Below are 18,404 nucleotides of genomic sequence, written 5' to 3'. Positions count from 1 at the left end.
GGAAGGAAGGAAGGAAGGAAGGAAGGAAGGAAGGAAGGAAGGAAGGACACTCACCCTTGATTATACAAATGAGCTATACTATTTATATAACATATCTTTCTCTGTGTACATACTTTTTGTCTATACAAAGTCAAAATTCCCTCACAGGCACATGAAGTAAAGGTTCTCTCCTCACGCTTTTCATTTTTAGATGATGCTTAATATACGATAGAGAGCTCTGCTTATTGTTATTTGTACTTTTTGCCAAAATACAGTATACCATTTTCACTTTCTACAAAACAATTTTTGAACAAAATGGCTCCAAAATGCACCGGGAGAGTTCATGCCACTAGTTAATTTACCTACTCTCCAAATGGCTGGCAAAATAGCACGGGCTGATGCTGCAGCTGCTACCACGTTCTCAGTTGCTTCTGGAATTTTTACAGTTTATTGGTGTAACGTGAGAATATATACAATTATCTATAGTATGTCATGACTAATACATATGCAACACTAATACTATAAGCTTGCTTCTTACGCTTACTTTCTCCATTAAGAAAAACACTGACATCATTATGTTAATTATCATGGGAATTGATAGTATATCACGTTTTTGCTTTTGAGCAAAAACGAGAACCCATTAACTTCATATTTTTTAAATGGCATATTAGACAATTTGCCAGTTTCATGACCCATTCAGCCTTCAACCCAGCCCACCTATCAGTCAGATACAATATTAAAAAATTGTATTACTCGCCTACTTAAAACTGCCAATGATTTCCCTCAGCAGCCTGTTATTCAAATCCCTCCACTTTCTGGCCCAATTTTTCTGTATTCTCTCTTACTACTAAATATCACTCAACTAAAGAGATCTCAAAATTCTCCCGTATATCCTTGTCTTTCCATTTTTATTTATACATTGCCTATATCTTGAATGTCTTCTCATATCAAAATCCTACTCAGCCACCAAGGCTCACTGTAAAACCAAGATCCTTGGTCAAACCTAACCTGACTATTCCAATCATTTCTACTCCTTTGGCAAGTTTTTCTCAATCACCTCTTTCATGTCTATATATATCAACTGTCTAACAATATTGCAAGATCCTTGAAAGTGGAGGCCCTTGAGCAACTAATTTAACTTCTTTCTATGTATTAGTCATGTGTCCTTTTAAAATCTTTTAGAAGGGTTGGATTAAATGATCCCTAGGGCTCTTCCTAACTCTTACACATCAATTGTTTGTGCCTTCTATAATTTACATATTAATCATCTGATGTTTATTTCAAATTATTTTATTTTATCAACACCTCTTACAAAATTACCCAGTCCTAGCTACCAGAAAATGCTCTAAGTATTGCAATTTCCAGATGGTAGGTAGGAAGAGTTGTCACCTTAATCAAAGAGTCATAATTAGTAAACTAAATATTCATTCATTTTCTTACCAACAAACATTAACTAAAGCTCAACTCTGGAGCAGGTATCATGCCAGACAATACAGACAACTGAGTTGGCCCCTGCCCTCAAGGAATTCACAATCCAGGGAGAGACATAGAGAAGGAAAAACACTACTTATAATAAAGGTTGCTAAAGAGAGTCATGAGCAACACTATGGAAATACATGAAAGAAACACATAACAGGGGTTTGGGGTAGAGGAGGCTCAAGAAAACCTTCCCAGAAGAGGTACTATCTAAACTGAACCCTGAAGGACAAAAAGTAGTCAGCAGTTTAGGCTGAGTAATAATATGGTTTGGCTCTGTGTCCCCACCCAAATCTCATCTCAATTTATAATCCCCAAATGTCAAGGGAGGGACCCGTAATTCCCATGTGTCAAGGGAGAGAGGTGATTGGATCATGGGTGCAGTTTTCCCCATGCTGTTCTCGTGATAGTTCTAATGAGATCCGATGGTTTTATAAGTGTTTAGAAGTCCCTTCTTCACTCTTCTCTCTCCTGCCACCTTGTGAAGAAGGTGCTTGCTTCCCCTTCACCTTCCACCATGATTGTAAGTTTTCTGAGGCTCCCCCTCCATCAAAACTGTGATTCGATTAAAACTCTTTCCCTTATAAATTATCCAGCCTTGGATACTTCTTTATAGTAGTGTGAAAACAAACTAATACAAGTAGCAAGTACGAATGTGTGATAAGAGAGCATGGTCAGTTTGGGGAAGTCCAAGTAGTCCCCATAAGGCTGCAACTTTGAATGGGGTGAGACAGGAGCTAGAGGTACAGGCAGGAGTCAAGTCATGATGGGCTTGTATACTCTGCTGAGAAGTTTTAATTTTTACCCTGAAGCAAATGTGTGGCTGATGTCATAGAGATAATATCTCCAGATAAGAAACTGATGAATGATTAAAGGTTTACATTACGGACAATGTATAGCAGAGACTGTTAGTTATTCCCCAATATCTGTTCTTCCCAGCTCATATAGTAATAAATTTTTTGATTGGTACATATCCATGCAGTGAAGGGCCACATTTTCCAGCTTCTCTTGTAGCTAGGTATCACCAGAGGATTAAGTTCTGGCCAGTGGGATATGTGTGAAAGTGATGTGTGCAAATGCTAAATTACATCCTTAAAGGAAAGGAGTGTGTTTTCTTCTGCCGCTTTTCCTATTCCTTTGAATGTAATGTTCTTAGAGAAGATCAAAGAGAGTGCATATAATACCATGAGTGCCTCACAGAATGAAGATAGAACTTTGTTTACCACTGCATCCCCATCACCTGAGTTAAAGAAGGTACTTGCTAATTTCTGTTGAATTAATTTGTGTAAAATACCTCATTTTCTCTCATTAGAGAAACAAAGTGTTGCCCTACATAGTAAGGCTAATTAAAGCTAGCAAATCTTCTTTATGTGCAGATAAAGCAGATCCCCCTATAAAACAGGTAGATGGACCTAAACTACATGCAGAGTCATTCTAAACCACTTAAGACTTTACCATTTTAAGCACTGATTTAAGCAGAAAATCAAACTATTGTGAAGTAACAGTTTATGAGTATAATGTAATAGGTTCATTTGTTAAAATCAATAAATGATACATTAAGTCACAGAAAACTCAATATTCACATTACTCAAAATCCTCTCTCCTAAATGATGTGATACTTTCTCATTCAGCATGCCCCTTTTATACCAGACCAATTTCGCTTGCCTTAAATGAACAGGCTTCTAACCTCTTTTAACATAGCCCAATATCACAATGGCTTAATAACCAAAATCTAGCCGTGAGGAAAGGTAGCATCATACACACAAGCCAGAATTTCTAAATCAAGCAAGCTTTTTGTTTTTAACTCCGCGGCACCTGACTCCCTGATCCCAGGTGATGTCAACTATTGAGCTTAGCATAAAGAGGCGCCTCCACCTAATTAATATAAAGGTATGCTTAGTTTTTTTATTCTAGTGACAGCAGTGCCATCTTAATTGATTCTATCCTACCTACTAGCTGTGAAATCACTACACCTTTGCCATACATGGCAAAGCAGAAATTCCATCTATGCAAATAAAAAATATACTTAAGATTCACAGGAAATCATTTTATCAACTCACTTTAATTTCAACTAAAACTACTTTGACCCCTGAGTAGAAACAACCCAAGTATAGTAGGCATTTAAAAATACCCAAAAAGTGTAAAATGACGTTTCAAGATCATTCTGAAAGAAAAATTCGGTAAAATTAAAAGTAGGAAAAATCATAAAAAGGAAAAGAGAACAACCTAAGATTAACTCATTTTAAAAGACACTTATGTTCTTTAGGACATTTAATTATGTCTGAAGGTCATTTTTTAATAATAGAAGGAGACAGTAATTATTTAGTCTGAAAGATAACACTGACTGTAGCCTATTACTTTAATGAAGACCTGGGAACAGCCTGCCTCCCCCAACACACACACAGATGTTTGGTTTGGTAACTCCCACTGGACAGAAACACAGTCCTTGACTATAAACACTAACTGTATGTTTTTTGAAGCCTAAATAGCTGAAAAGTCAGTGGCCAAACTTTTTTTAATTCCAGTTATTTCATACTATCTGTACACAGTATCATGGAATACATTTTATAAGATATTTTTCAGACACATGCAGTCGCTCACACCTGTAATCCCAGTACTTTGGGAGGCCAAGGTGGGAGGACCACTTGAGCCCAGAAGTTCAAGAACAGCCTGGGCAACATACTGAGGCCTCATTTCTACTAAAAAAAAAAAAAAAAAAAAAATTGCCAGGCATGGTGATGTGTGCCTGTGGTTCCAGCTACTCAGGAGGCTGAGGTGGGAGAAACATTTGAGCCCCAGAGGTCAAGTATGCAGTAAGCTGTGATCATGCCACTGCATCCTAGCCTGGAAAACAGAATGAAGCCCTGTCTCAAAAAAAAAAAAAAAAACATTTTCCACAACACACCACCCCAATACTATGCCCCAGCCAAATAAAAGGTGTAAGGGAGTTGCTTTTACCTCAACCATCTGTCCACTAGTAACCTATGTCAGGTATAACCTTTAGAAGTATTGAAAAATATCAGTGTATACACATAAAATTTCTCAGAAATCTTTGACTCTGGCCCATTATAGAGCATACACAGACAAGGAGGTAGCCACTCATACTAGTGGGTTTAGCAGTTTTGTTTTAAATACAAGTCTGACTTCGCTATTTAGAACTAAGATCAATACCTTTATGACAAATACAAATATACAATCAACTTGAATTGAGAATTCAAAATTAGATCAATCCATAATCCCTTGAAAGACTGTCACCGAACAAAATTAAATTAAAAGGAGGAAGAGCTCTACAGCAATTTGGAGCTAGACTGCAGAAAAACGGCATGAGGTCTGTTAGACTGAGCATAAATCACGAACATTTTGATAGAGAAGCAGTAGTACCAACAGACACACTAGTTCCATCCTCTTTGTGGCCACATTTGTTTCAAAGCAAATTTCTCTTTTTGAGGTGACGAAAATGTTCTAAAATTGTGGTAACAGTTGCTCAGCTCTGTGAGTATACTAAACACTACTGAATTATATTAAACAGGTAAATTGTATGATGAGTGAATTATATCTTAGTAAAGCCGTTAAATATTTTTTAACACAGGATTGTGAAGTCAAATATTGTACACAAAAACAGAGCTCTGATTAGCTGCCAGTAAAAAGATTCTCAATTTGTTTTAACCTCTAAAGTTTTTTTCCAGTTTAAAATAAACACACCCACACACACATATACAGACATGCACCTGTGCACACACACATGCACATATGTACACATAGCTTTGGGCATTAAAATATTCAGAAATATGTTCCTTGCTTTTCAATAAGACCTCCTTGAAAAGTGCCTTCTTCAAAATATCTTTCCAACTTTAACACACTCATCTGATCATTTCTCTGTATTTCTCTAGAATCTGTTTTCTAACATGCCTTTTTTAAATATCATGCTCCCTTATATTATGGCTTCTGTCAGAGACAGAATGAAAGGAAGTGTTGTGGTTAAAAGCATAGACTCGAGAATCAGACTACATGGATTTTCTTCCTAGCTCTTATATTTATTAGGTGTGTAACCACAGGCAAGTTATCCAGCATCTATGTGTCTCAGTTTCCTCATCTGTAAAGTGGGGCTAGTAATAGTTCCTACCTCATCGTATTCTTATGTGGTTTAAATGTATCAATGCATCAGATGCACTTGGAAGGGTCCCAGGCTCATAATGAGTGCGATAATGATTTATTAGTCACTGGCTGGTAATAACATTCGTATTGGCCGATATCAAATTGACTCATGTTCTCTGTTGCCCCTGGCAAGATTACAACCTATTTCAGGGCAGTGAGTACATTTTCTACCTCCTAGTAGAATGCTTAACGTATAATTGCTTGTTCATAAATGTTTATGTGGATACTGTACCTATGTGATACCAAAAATACTTATAAAATTCTTACTAAATCCAAAACTCATTTTGATAAATACCAAATTGTGCAAGAAAGCGTATAGGTATAGAATGTAGGTATCACAACTACTGACATTTTGCTTTAACCCCATCAATTGAAAGGCTACAGATATTAAAGGATCCTTTGGGCTAAAGAGCTTTTAATATCATTAGTACAAAAGCATTGGATTAGAAACTAAAGGCCTACTCTTAGCTCCACCTCACAGGATGTAACCCTTCTGCAATTTACTTAAACTCACTGTGCATACTCCACAGGAATAAACAGAATAAGGACAGTTAATCATGCTTCAAAAGAAAGATGCTCTAAAAATAAAGTGTATTATCTTTATTTAAGGTTTCAGCTAATGATCTAATGGTAGAGTAAGTCTAATTTTTCTAAAATATATATATATTTGACTATTATATTTTATCATCAAATGATACTGACAATGATCGCTATCTACAAATGTAGGTATCACTGATAATAAATATTTCACCAATATAGTGAGCTAAGCTTTTCAAGCACTTGGATATACATTATCTTAATAACAGTCACAAAAACCTGTGAATATACAGTATATGACCAATGTGTTACCTGGTCTTTTCCCTTGTGTGCACCTGTGGCATTTCATAACCAAGGATTATCTGTCTCATCATTTGTCTGACATTGGAACCAAAGGGCACCGTGTAAGAAAGTAGGAAAGGTACATTCATGTACTTTCAACTTAAAAGATTAGTCTATCCCTCTAACATCTAAAGCTGTTCTCAATACTCCATTTAGACCTATCCATTCATCAAAGCTACTATCAAACTTTTATCTTCTCTTAAAGTATTATTTGATGTGTTATTAATCATGATAAAAACTTGAAATAACCATAACAACTCAAAATCCACAAAAAGACATTATTCACAACAGAATTATACCTCTTCTCAATGACTTAACTATTACAAATGCTTCAGTATTTTCTTCTTTGGGGACTTAAAATCTGGAACAATTAGCGATAAATCAGAAAAATGTGTGACCTCTGTGATTATCAGAAGACCAAATGTTTTCATGTTTAAAAGACAACATTGTTCATAGTATACATTATCCTGCATATCCCTTTTCCTTCAAAATGGATATTAAAATTTTAAATCCTATTAAACCAAACAGTATCACATTTAAATAAATATTGGGTTAATTGTATTAAAAACTGACATTTTTCTTGGATTCAATGTGATGCCATATTTGAGTAAGTAATAAGCCAAGCATTCACCATAAACTTTCTCGTCTGCCAGAAAACTAGTGTTACTTCTAAACAGTCTACTCACCACTTATGAGATGCACATTCGAAAAATAGCATTCCAGCTAGGATTAAGACAATATAAACAAAGAAGATACACAATAGCCCCTCACATTTCTGCTTCATATATGATTGGCAAAGCTCCTATAGTATGCTCCAAGTTATCAACTAATTCAGCCACAAATCAATGAAAATAGTCAATAATAAGTAAAGTTATATTTCATACGTGGCTTAAGTGTGCTTAGCACTCTATATGCGTTATTAATTTAATCCTTAAACTAGATGAGATAGTTTACAAGGGAGATAAACAAGGTTCAGAGAGGTGAAGCAAGTTGCCCAACAAGAGGCAGTCAGGATTTGAACCCAAGCCTATGATTCCAAGGTTCAAGATCATAGCCATTAAGCTCTACTCCCTTTCCACTAAGAAATATCCAAGAGTGAGGCCAGGTGCAGTGGCTCATGTCTGTAATCCCAGCAAATTGGGAAGATGAGGATTGCTCGAGCCCAGGACCAGCCTGAGCAACATGGTGAAACCTTGTCTCTACAAAAAATACATAAAATTAGCCAGGCGTGGTGGCATGCACCTGTAGTCCCAGCTACTTGGGAGGCTGTGGTGGGAGGATCACTTGAACTTGGGAGGTTGAAGCTGTAGTGATCCTTGGCTTTGCACCACTGCACTCCAGCCTGAGTGACAGAGTGAGACCCTGTCATCTTAAGAGGAAAAAGAAACATCCAAGAGTGGAACAGAAAACTTTGTTGAAATGATCTTTAGAAATGTATCGCCATTTTTTAAAAGTGGGACCAAGAAACAAAACTCTACAAGCTACAAGCAAAACTCTTATCTCCTTTTACTGAACAGACTGTAAAAGCACTTCACACGTAGACTATAAAGACCATCCATTAATCACAATCCTCTATACCCATGTCCTTACAAGCTTTGAGCAGTAACACAACAATATAACAATGTCAGGCCCTGTGAACTATGTCTGGCATGGAACAACAATGAAAGTGGGACTGCAATAATGAAAATCAGTTGAAAGATTTAGTGTTTGACTTACTCCATTTACTTTCACTCCCTTTCTTCACTGCCTTTTTCTTCTTCATCTTTCTCATCTGGAGCAAATTAAACCATCACGTTGTAACAGGCATTCCTCCAATGCTCTGCTGGCCTATTTTCAAAACCATCTCAAACTGTAGAAACCTTTTATCAACCTCAAAGCACATAATCCTTGACAACTTTCTTCTAGTATTAACTATTTCAGTGGACAGCAATTAACAAAGCAATTTGTATTCTATGTTGTAAATGAAAGCAACTTTAAAGTTAGCAAAAGTAAACTTCAAATCAGTGAGACAGGCAAGTGTGCACAGAACAAGGCAAAGCTTTGACACCAAGAACTGTGCTGCTTTAAGTTCGTGGTCCTTGTGTTCTAATAACCTCTAACCCTTCTTTTTTTTTTTTTGAAACAGGTTCTCACTCCATCACCCAGACTGAAGAGCAGTGGTGTGATTACAGCCCACTGCAACCTCGAACTCCTGGGCTCAAGGGATCCTCCTGCCTAAACCTCCCAAGTAGTTGAGACTACAGGCGTGTGCCTCCATGCCCAGCTAATTTTTTAATTTTTTGTTGTTGTTGTTGTTGTTGTTCTTATAGAGACAGGGTCTCGCTTTGTTGACCAGGATAGTCTTGAACTCCTGGGCTCAAGCAATGCTCCCGCCTAGGCATCCCAAAGTGTTGGGATAACAGGAGTGAGCCACTGCGTCTGGCCTAATAACCTCTAATCTTAAGATATCATTCCCTAGGCAGGTCCTTCATAGTCACCCTTAGCCATTACCCACCAACATTTAAAACTCTGTAAGAACTCAACACATGTTTAGATTTAGACCATTAGACCAAGGGTAGCCAATATGTACCCTTGAAATTGCACAACAGAGAAAAACATTAATGTCCATTAACTTTTCCACAGGTCATCATGGGAATTTATGGCTATGAAAATGTTTGGGTGTTTGACTAAAAGAACAGATTCGGGCAGTACAGCACCACCTCAGTGTTTTCCAAAGGGTCATCTCAGGGTTACCACAGCTGTCCTTGTAAGCAGAGACTTTCTCTGAAATATTGGGGTTTACCTCAAATTTTCTATGAATATTGCATTCTAAGGCAAATTCATGTATCTGAATTTGCTTAAAGATTTTTAAATAGCTACCAGTTAACGTTCTCCTAAATCTCTGTGTAAAACAGATGCTTCAAGAAAATACAAGCTGCTTTATTTTGCGGCTCCTGGGCGCACTACCTTGTCACCACCCAGCTCAATCAGTACATGTGCTCCACTTTAAAGGACCCAAAGTAATGGAAAGAGCACTAGATAGAGATTCTATTTGTTTAGACTAGCACAATGCTTGGAATATAATAGGCACTTAGTAAGTATTTGTTGAATGAATTGGCAGGATGGTTTCAAGGACTAGTTTTCAACTGCAAGAAAATTGCAGAAAAAATCCTTTGAGACATATAATTACTGGCAACCCCACAAAAGTAAAGAAAAAAGAAAAAAAACAGGCCAGGTACAGTGGCTCATGCCTATAATCCCAATACTTTGGGAGGCCATGGCATGAGGATCACTTGAGGCCAGAGGTTCAAGATCAGCCTGGGCAGCATAGTGAGACCTCATCTCTACAAAAAACAAAAACTTAAGAAAATATACCAATTGTATATTGGTAAAGAAGAAGAAAATCCATTTTGTTTTAGTTTAGTCAGAAAGGAAAATGCTATCAAGATGTTATATAAAGATAATACCGTGGGGGGTTCTGTTAGGATAATTAAAACCCAGTTCATATCATGGACACCAAGAAGAGTTTTCAATTAACTCTTGGGTTTTCCTTTGCATGTTTTTAATCTTAATGATGTCAAGTTTGCAGAGGAAAATAAAGAATTGTAACGCACACTCATGTTCCCATGTAACCATGCAGGGCGCTGGGGCTAAGGAAGGTCAGGAATCATGTCTCATTTGTTTTCTTCCTTTCTCTTGCTTTTTTGTTGTTGTTGTTGTTGTTGTTGTTGTTGTTGAAACTGAGTCTCACCCTGTCACTAGGCTGGAGTGCAGTGGCCCGATCTTGGCTCACTGCAACCTCTGACTCCCTGACTCAAGCGATTCTCCTGCCTCAGCCTCCCGAGTAGCTGGGATTACAGACACATGCCACCACGCCCAGCTCATTTTTGTATTTTTAGTAGAGACGAGATTTCACCATGTTGGCCAGGATAGTCTCGATCTCCTGACCTCATGATCCACCCGCCTTGGCCTCCCAAAGTGCTGGGATTACAGGCGTGAGCCACCATGCCCAGCTTTCTCTTGCTTTTAATACAGATTTCTATACACATTAGCAGTTCAACAAATGTTCAACAACTACAAAAAAAAAAAAAATAAGTATCTAATCACATTAAATAAATTCTTAACTGAATTTCTTACCCCCGCCTCCACAAAAGATTCTCTTGTGCTAAAGAAGCATAGTTTGGTTTAAATAACAACAGAAAAACAAAAAGTAAAGTGCTCTGAATGGTATCAGATGAGAGTACCAACAGACGAGTCTTGGCTCATTTCAATTACATGACCCTGCCATATCTATTTCCCTATGACAGAGGACCATTCAGCAAGTCCTCTATTCACAGAGTTACTGCATGAGTCAATCAGTACATATTTACATGGTAACTATTATGAGCAAGCTATTGTGGAAAGATAAAGTAGTTTATTTACCTCCCTAATCACCACCCACAGCAACAACATACTATGTGCAAGGCCTGATTTAAGCAGTTTACTGCAAAGTGTACAATCTCATTTAAAAATCTTGGTACCAGATGTGTTTCTGAATTTAGAAATGTCCAGACCTTTAGACAGGAAATAAACTTCATATACCATATGTTATGTAATACACCATTAGGGTCCATGGTGCAACCCAATAAACATATTAGCAATTCTATAGCAAAACAAAATAAAGATCAACATTAAGTAGAACAAAGACCATAAATACCCTATGCCAGTTTAAGTCAGGTTTTGCCACCACATGAGTTTTGGCATCTAAGTTACCAAATAACATTTTTATCAGTTTTCAGAGCTTCTGAAACTTGAAAATTGCAAACAAATTGTGGGCCTAGGCTGGGGGAGGTGGCTCACGCCTGCAATCCCAGCACTTCGGGAGCCCAAGATGGGTGGATCACCTGAGGTCAAGAGTTTGAGACCAGCCTCGCCAACATGGTGAAACCCGTCTCTACTAAAAATAAAAAGTTAGGCCAGGAGCAGTGGCTCACGCCTGTAATTCCAACACTTTGGGAGGCCGAGGCGGGTGGATCACGAGGTCAGGAGATAGAAACCATCATCGCTAACATGGTGAAACCCCGTCTCTACTAAAAATACAGAAAATTAGCCTGGCGTGGTGTCATGCACCTGCAGTCCCAGCTACTCGGGAGGCTGAGGTAGGAGAATCGCTTGAACCCGGGAAGCAGAGGTTGCAGTGAGCCGGGATCATGCCACTGCACTCCAGCCTGGGCAACAGAGCCAGACTCCGTCTCAACAAAAAAAAAAAAAGAAAGAAAGAAAGAAATAAAAAGAAAAAGTGGGCCTAGCTAATTCATGTAATCTTTGCAAGCACCATAAGAGGCAAGTTCTGTTATCCCTTTTTTACATATAAGATAACTGAGGTACAGAGAGGTTTACTAACTCACCCAGCGTCCCACAACTATTAAGTCTCCTAGCTGGAATTGAAACCTAGGTGGCCTAGCTCCAGAGCTTGAACTCTGAGCAAGTATGCTCTACAACCTCTCTCAGAAACCACTTCAGAATACCAGACAAACACATGAAAAGTAAACCAGTATTAAATGATCTAATATCAAAAAACTAATAGGAGAAACATCACAAGACAGCATTTATTCATTATTCAATAACTATTTACAAAGTGCATACCATGTGCTGGGTGCTCAGAATACAACAGTGAGCGAAACAGATAAGGTCTAGGTCACCTTCATGAAGCCAGAGGCAAGTGGGGAGATGGCCAGGCATCAAAATAAGCATAATTGTGACACAACAGGGCAAGTGCTGTTCACCTTCAGATAGGGAGATCTAGTTCAATGAGGAATAGTGTAATAGGACCTGGGATTCGAAATGACAAAAAAGAAAGACATGGCATCCATTTGACAAGCACCTACTGTGCACCTACTCTATGCCAAGAATAATGCTAAGCACAAAAGTTCCAAACTGGGGAAAATCAGTTTAAACCAATAGAGATTTGTGAAAGAGAATAATAAGGACATATGGGAAAGTAGGCTGGGATCAAATCATGGAGGATCCTTGCTTGAGTGGCTCAGTTAAGGAGGAAGTTGATCCTGCAGGCACTGATCAAGGTTATTTTGCATGTTATTCCCCCACAATATTAGGATTTACTCCTATGGAATGTCAATAATCATCTGCATTCCTATTTGGGACCAACTAGACCTCAAAGCTGGATTGCTTTCAAGGAAGGGCTTAGGGCAATAAATTCATTGAAGCTTCAGGAAACACAGTAGCCCTAATCTCTCAAGGAATAAAAGTATGGCCATTTGAAAATGTTGGAGAGGCAACAGGTAAAAGAAAATGATAAGCCCTTCTTAAAATTCCAAAGGCCCTTTCTAAAACCTAGGTTATTCCTTTATACACAAATAAAATGTCCAACCTTCCAAAGGAAACATATTTCCATGAGAAAATAAGACATCATTCTTCGAAAAATAAATTCTTAAGTTGAACAATGATCTGATTTTTAATAAAGTTGGTGACAACTTACCTTGTAGCACAAGTCACAACGTGACAGTGGAAAGTAAACTGCCTTTTAACATACTCACCTCAGTGTTCCCATTCCCCCACCCCCTTACCTAAACAGAGTAGAGGAACTGGATTACATGATTATTTAGCATATTGATCATACAGTCTTTTTTTTTTTTCCTCAGGTATTAATATAAATGACTGAGTGAGTAGACATTCTATTTATCCTCTGCAAAACTTTTTTTTAATTTCCTTGGATAATTTTTTTAAGCCAATGACCTTCCCCAGGAAAGACTCTTCAGTGGCTTCCTATTGTTCTAAGAATCAAACCCAAATTCTTTCTCAGGACCTCCAAGTCCTATTTATCTGTTATTGAGCTGCTTCTAGGCTCTGTAACATCTTCTTTAATCACTACCAGCTCACTAGGATCCAGTCATGCTGACTTGCTTTCTGCTCTTCAAAAACGCCAAGTCTCTTTTTCCCCTCTCAAGGCCTTGGCTCTTACTCTTCTCTCTGCAAGAATGTTATCTGGGGAATGTTCTCCCAGATCCTGACAAGGTAGGCCTATTCTCTCTTCTCTTTCAGGTCTCTGCTCAATCATCTTCTCTGAGAGGCCTTTTCTGACTTCCGACACTAAAATAGGCCCTTCCTAGTTATCTGTATCATATTCCCCTACTTATTTTCATTGCTGTTACTACAGTCTATAAGGATCTTCTTCATTTGTTTGCTTGTTTATTGTCTATATTCTCTGGTAGAATATAAGCACTGTAGAATATAACCACAAGAGCAAAGATCATGCTTTATAAGGTTTATCATTGTGCCTAATACAGGGCCTTGGCACACAAGTATCCAATAGATTTTGTAAAATAAATTAGTAAATGAATGAATGATACAAAAAACTGATTGTTGTGAATATCAGTAACTTGAGAAAGCCATTTTTATAATTTTGAGATATTTTCTCTGGGGCTATTCATTTCTCTACAGTCTTTCCACATTTTCTGAAATAATTCCTGGAAATTTGTTGTATTATTTCATAACAATACAAATACATCGGTTTCAATCAGTGGATTTAAGAAAAAAAATATTTTCAAGAGGTTTTAGTGGTTTACCAAACATCAATAAAAATCAAACAATTTGAAAATTGGTCAGTCTCATTTCACTACCGCAAGTCAAATTACATGAAGAAAGAGAATGTGAAATGTAAATAAAATGAGAAAGAAGATAATCCAATAAATAAGTGCAGTTACATTTAGTAATAACAGAGATATCCAGTCTGATAATCTCTAGGTGTACCAGATGGACTATCAAACACATATTGAGTCATATTGAAGATTTAGAGCAAAATGCTTATGGCTAACTCACATCCACCTTTATTCTTTTCCTGGCAAATATAGTCTTACTATGCAATCACATTACTAGCAATCTTAGCTTAGATTTTTGTATCAATAACAATCACGAAAAGAAAAAAGTAAGAAAATAGTATAAACTCTTTTCCTTGAAAAAGTTGTAAGTTTTTATGTCTTTTAAGAATGGTTTGCTAAGAAAATTACAGATTTAGAAAGGTGGGCCTATTAGAATAAGTACCCTTTCCCTACTACATTCCATTTCTTAATAAACCTCAAGTAAACCCAGGAATTTACCAAATCAATTGGGAAACTACAAATCATCTGCAAGTTATCTAACTAAATGGATAAGCAATAGGCTTTACTTTTCTTGTGAAAACTACTTTCTGCAGAACATCAACTAAGCCTTATATAATCACACTACACTTTTTGAAGTGTGTTTATAAAAATGGCAGATTAAAAACCTTGGCCTTTTTAATAATTGAAGTTCTTATTTATCTGTTTTTTAAATACATCATTTGATGTTGCAGCAGAAACTACTCTCATCTCAATGCCATAAGAAGTGCCACCGGGACAGTGAAATTTAGCCATTATCTTCATTCACAACCTGGTTTCTTCTGAGATTGCTGCCAATCAGTGCACACTGTGTCAATGGCAACACTAGGTCACATATCAGGCAAACAACTCTTTTACCGTTAAGTATGAGGCTATTCATAAGAACTTGCAGTTAAGAGAGCTCATATTTTTAGATGTAAAATGATGTCATAAATGCTGAATTATTTCATTTTTCTCAGTTTTTAAATTTGAACACTAGATACAGCCTATTTCCAAAAACACAGCTGCATATGTCAGCATGTGCTTGTTCACTGGTATTTGCCTCCACTGTGTGCTTCTCCATTCAGTTTTCTTCACACACTAATTGCAGTATGGAAGTGAGCAAATGAACCTCAGTATGGGAGCTAACACCACAACTACATGGGGAGAAAGTGATATCGCTAAGAGTGAGTAGTCTTTTTTGTAACTACGTGGTTTTAAAATACATTGCTTTTAGAGGGTTTATACAAATATGAAATCTACTGTTAAGAAACTGTGGCTTCAAAAAAAATAATAAATGTTTAAAAAGCAGGTGCCCTCCAGAGACAGTTTTAAATCCCAGCGTTTCTTAGTCTCCATTCAATGTGCTTAGTTACCAGCCTATGCTAACTTGAACGACTTTATCCCAAACCACTCAGGTCCTCTGACTACATTAAAACTATGAACATCCCAGTTTACAATTAGAGAAATGGAGCCAGGCATCACAAGCCCCACCAATCCTCTTTCTCAGGCCTGCTCAGCAGCCAGGGAAGAATCAGATTTAGGACCACGTACGAAGATTGCGTACAAACATATATACATACATTTTAAGTGACTATTGTTCTTGGGCTAAGTTAATGAAACCTAGAAAGAAACTTTAAAGTTCCCTAGTTGATATTTACTAAGGCTATTTAGTGAAGGAATAATCTCATCACTTTCAGTAAACTGTAGCCTAGACTATAAGCCTCCACGAAAATCATTAGTCAACTGTGATTAAACAAACAAACAAAAAAAAAAGTCAAAATATTCAGAGCTGAAGACATTCAGAGCGAAGTTAAAAGGTTCGAGGAAGAAGAGGAGTGTGCTCCTGACTTGGGAGCCAGCAGAGGAGCCTCCTAAGTTAGAAGCTTCTGAAGGAGAGATGGATTAGGAGGCACAAAGCAGAAACTGTTAGAGGGCAAGAGATAGTGGGGCCGGGGCGGGCAGAGGGACCCCAGACCTTCAGGGCAGCAACAGCGAAGCCCAGAGAAGAAAATCTTGGAGAAATGACAAAGAAGCACAGGAAAGCCGGCTTCTGGGGTCCTAGAAGAACCCAGGCGTCCGACGGAGCCAGAAGGACCGGGAGAACTGGATGCGAAGGTGCACGGATGAGGGCGCGCACCAGCACGCGGGAGAAAAAGAGGGGGCGGCGGGCAAAACGAAGCTGGTTCCCTGCTCCTCTGCTCCTCTGCCCCTGGTACAGATCGCAACTCCTCGCCGCGCACCGCGCAGCGCCAGGTCCGGAGGCAGGGAAGCGGCTGATGGAGCCCCTGTGACTTCGGGACCCTGCCTCACCTTGCTCGCCGCGTCCTGGCGTCGCGCCGCTTGTCCGCCGGGTGCTGCGCTCCGAGGGCCAAAGAGGGAGTCTCGCGGCGCAGCCGGGGCTCCCTCCTGCTGCGAGGCACCAGCACCCGCACCTTCGCACCCTCTGCTAGTCCCGGCCGCTTCACCCTCTCCTGGCGCAAGCGGAGAGCACGGACCCTAACCCGAATGCCGCTCCAGTTATTTTCAAAACTCCCCGTTCCAGGCTTCCCGGGAATGGAAGCTGAGCTACTGCGGCCGCAGCGGCAGAGCCTCCGCCTGACCTCACCAGGGTGTGAGGGGGACTGCTGAGGGAAGGGGGCGGGAACCCAGTTGGGGAGGGAGGGGGCAGTGGGGGGAGGGAGAGCGCGGGCGGGGGAAACATGGCGGCGGGGGTGGCCCCGGCGGCGCCTGCGCGGGAGGCAGGGTGGCGGGGAGCTGTGGCTAGGACAGTGTGTGGGGTCCCAACGGAACTCCCAGGCTGTAGCCAAAGCTTGACAGGGCCGGACCCTGAAGCTGAATGACCGCTAAGTGGCCCTCACGCCTCGGAAACCGGGAGGGTCGGGTGTGAGCCCACAAGGCTTCTAGTGCCGGGAGGCAGAGAAAGTGAAAAGTGTCAAGTATCCAAGGACAACAGTGCAGCCGCCCCGGGTTAGCCACTCCAAGGAGGTCCACCCGTGCATTCTGCCAGCCGTGGCCTCGGCCTCCTCATAGTCACGGCGGGGCCCTGGCAAAGGGTGTGCTCTGGAAGCGGTGCCACCTCACCTCAGTGGGGCCCACATCTCAAAATAAGCCTGACCCACGCTCTCACACAAATACCACTCTTCTAGTGGGATAAGCGCTTCATCCCTCCCCCTCCCTGCTGCAGTACACATTAAGAAAGAGGAAGGATAAAAACTACAAATAACTGTTTAACATTTTACTGAGCGTCTGCTATGAACCAAGCACTGAAGCTTCAACTTACCTAATTCACAGCTACTCTGTAAGTTACACACTACTGTCTCCATTTTACAAGTGACAACACTGAGGTGTATAGGTTAAGCAAGTTGCCAGAGGTTACGTAAATAGTAAGTGACAGAGCGGGACTCAGGATCCCAAGCGGTGTGATTCTGGCACCCAGGCTCTTAACTATGCGAACTGCTTCCCAACTCTGGTGGGACTGCTCTTCTAAGTCAGAATCTTGATTCTGTTCTATCAGCCTAGCCCCCAACAAAAACCCCCGTCAAGCCTGTTTTTCCCCTTGCTTGTCTTCTATTCATTCTTTGCCTTCTTGACGGTTACAGCCTGGGGCCACCTTCTTACACCTCTTCCTTTGCCCTTCCTTGCCTTTCTACTTATAATTCCAGACTCCTCCTTGGAAAAATAAAGGGAGTTTGCTCTTAGCAACCAGTTTAATCACTGTTGTGATTTTTTTCTTTGGCTGTTTTTTGTTTTTGTTTTTGTTTTTTTCTTAAGGAAGTGATGCGGTGAGTGTGGAATCTTTATGTTTTCTAGGATTTCTCCCTCTGGGATCTGAGATCTTCAACATTGCTGACTTTGTATTTCAACTTACATACACTGAAATTCTAGTAGAAGGTTTTAGGTAAATTTGAGAATAATCAGCTACTCAAAAACTTGCTAGAACTAAAGATAATACCACATTGTTGGACTTTACCAAATATTCAAAGAACTCCAAATATACATAGAATTTGCATTATTACCTTTTACCTGCAAGTGTATTGAACCCAATTCCCCTTTGTTAACAGGAATGCATCCATTGGCTTCTCCACTATGCTTATTCAATAATTATTGTACAGCTACCTTACACACTAAATGCTTATTAGGTAGAAAGCACCTTTTACAGAAGTTTACAATCTCACTGAGGTGATATATTTCAAGCAATCACTTTTAGCATGTATCAAAAACCTGGCACATAAGTTAAAAAAAAAAGTACAAACTGAGCTGCTGTACACTCGAGTCACTGCTTTATCCTGCCATAAAAAGGTTCAAGTGGGGTTAGTTTAT

The 18,404-nt window shown here is 39.4% G+C and overlaps 1 protein-coding gene across 2 annotated transcripts in view; it reads right to left on the bottom strand.

Moving 5' to 3' along the window:
• The window catches only part of KLHL13 (kelch like family member 13), a 204,856-nt gene extending 188,103 nt beyond the window's left edge, over window positions 1–16,753 (bottom strand). Inside the window, exon 1 of one of the 2 annotated variants that reach the window (XM_023202373.1) lies at window positions 16,395–16,753. The gene's annotated coding sequence lies outside the window, so the exon portion shown is untranslated. The remainder of the gene's footprint in view (window positions 1–16,394) is intronic. The other variant, XM_023202374.1, reaches the window with a different exon arrangement.
• Between the last annotated feature and the right edge of the window lie 1,651 nt (window positions 16,754–18,404).

This window comes from Piliocolobus tephrosceles, chromosome 12 (genome assembly GCF_002776525.5).
Source record: "Piliocolobus tephrosceles isolate RC106 chromosome 12, ASM277652v3, whole genome shotgun sequence".
Taxonomy (NCBI): domain Eukaryota; kingdom Metazoa; phylum Chordata; class Mammalia; order Primates; family Cercopithecidae; genus Piliocolobus; species Piliocolobus tephrosceles.
Note: the sequence above shows the minus strand (reverse complement) of the source record. Positions and strands in the feature narration are given on the sequence as shown.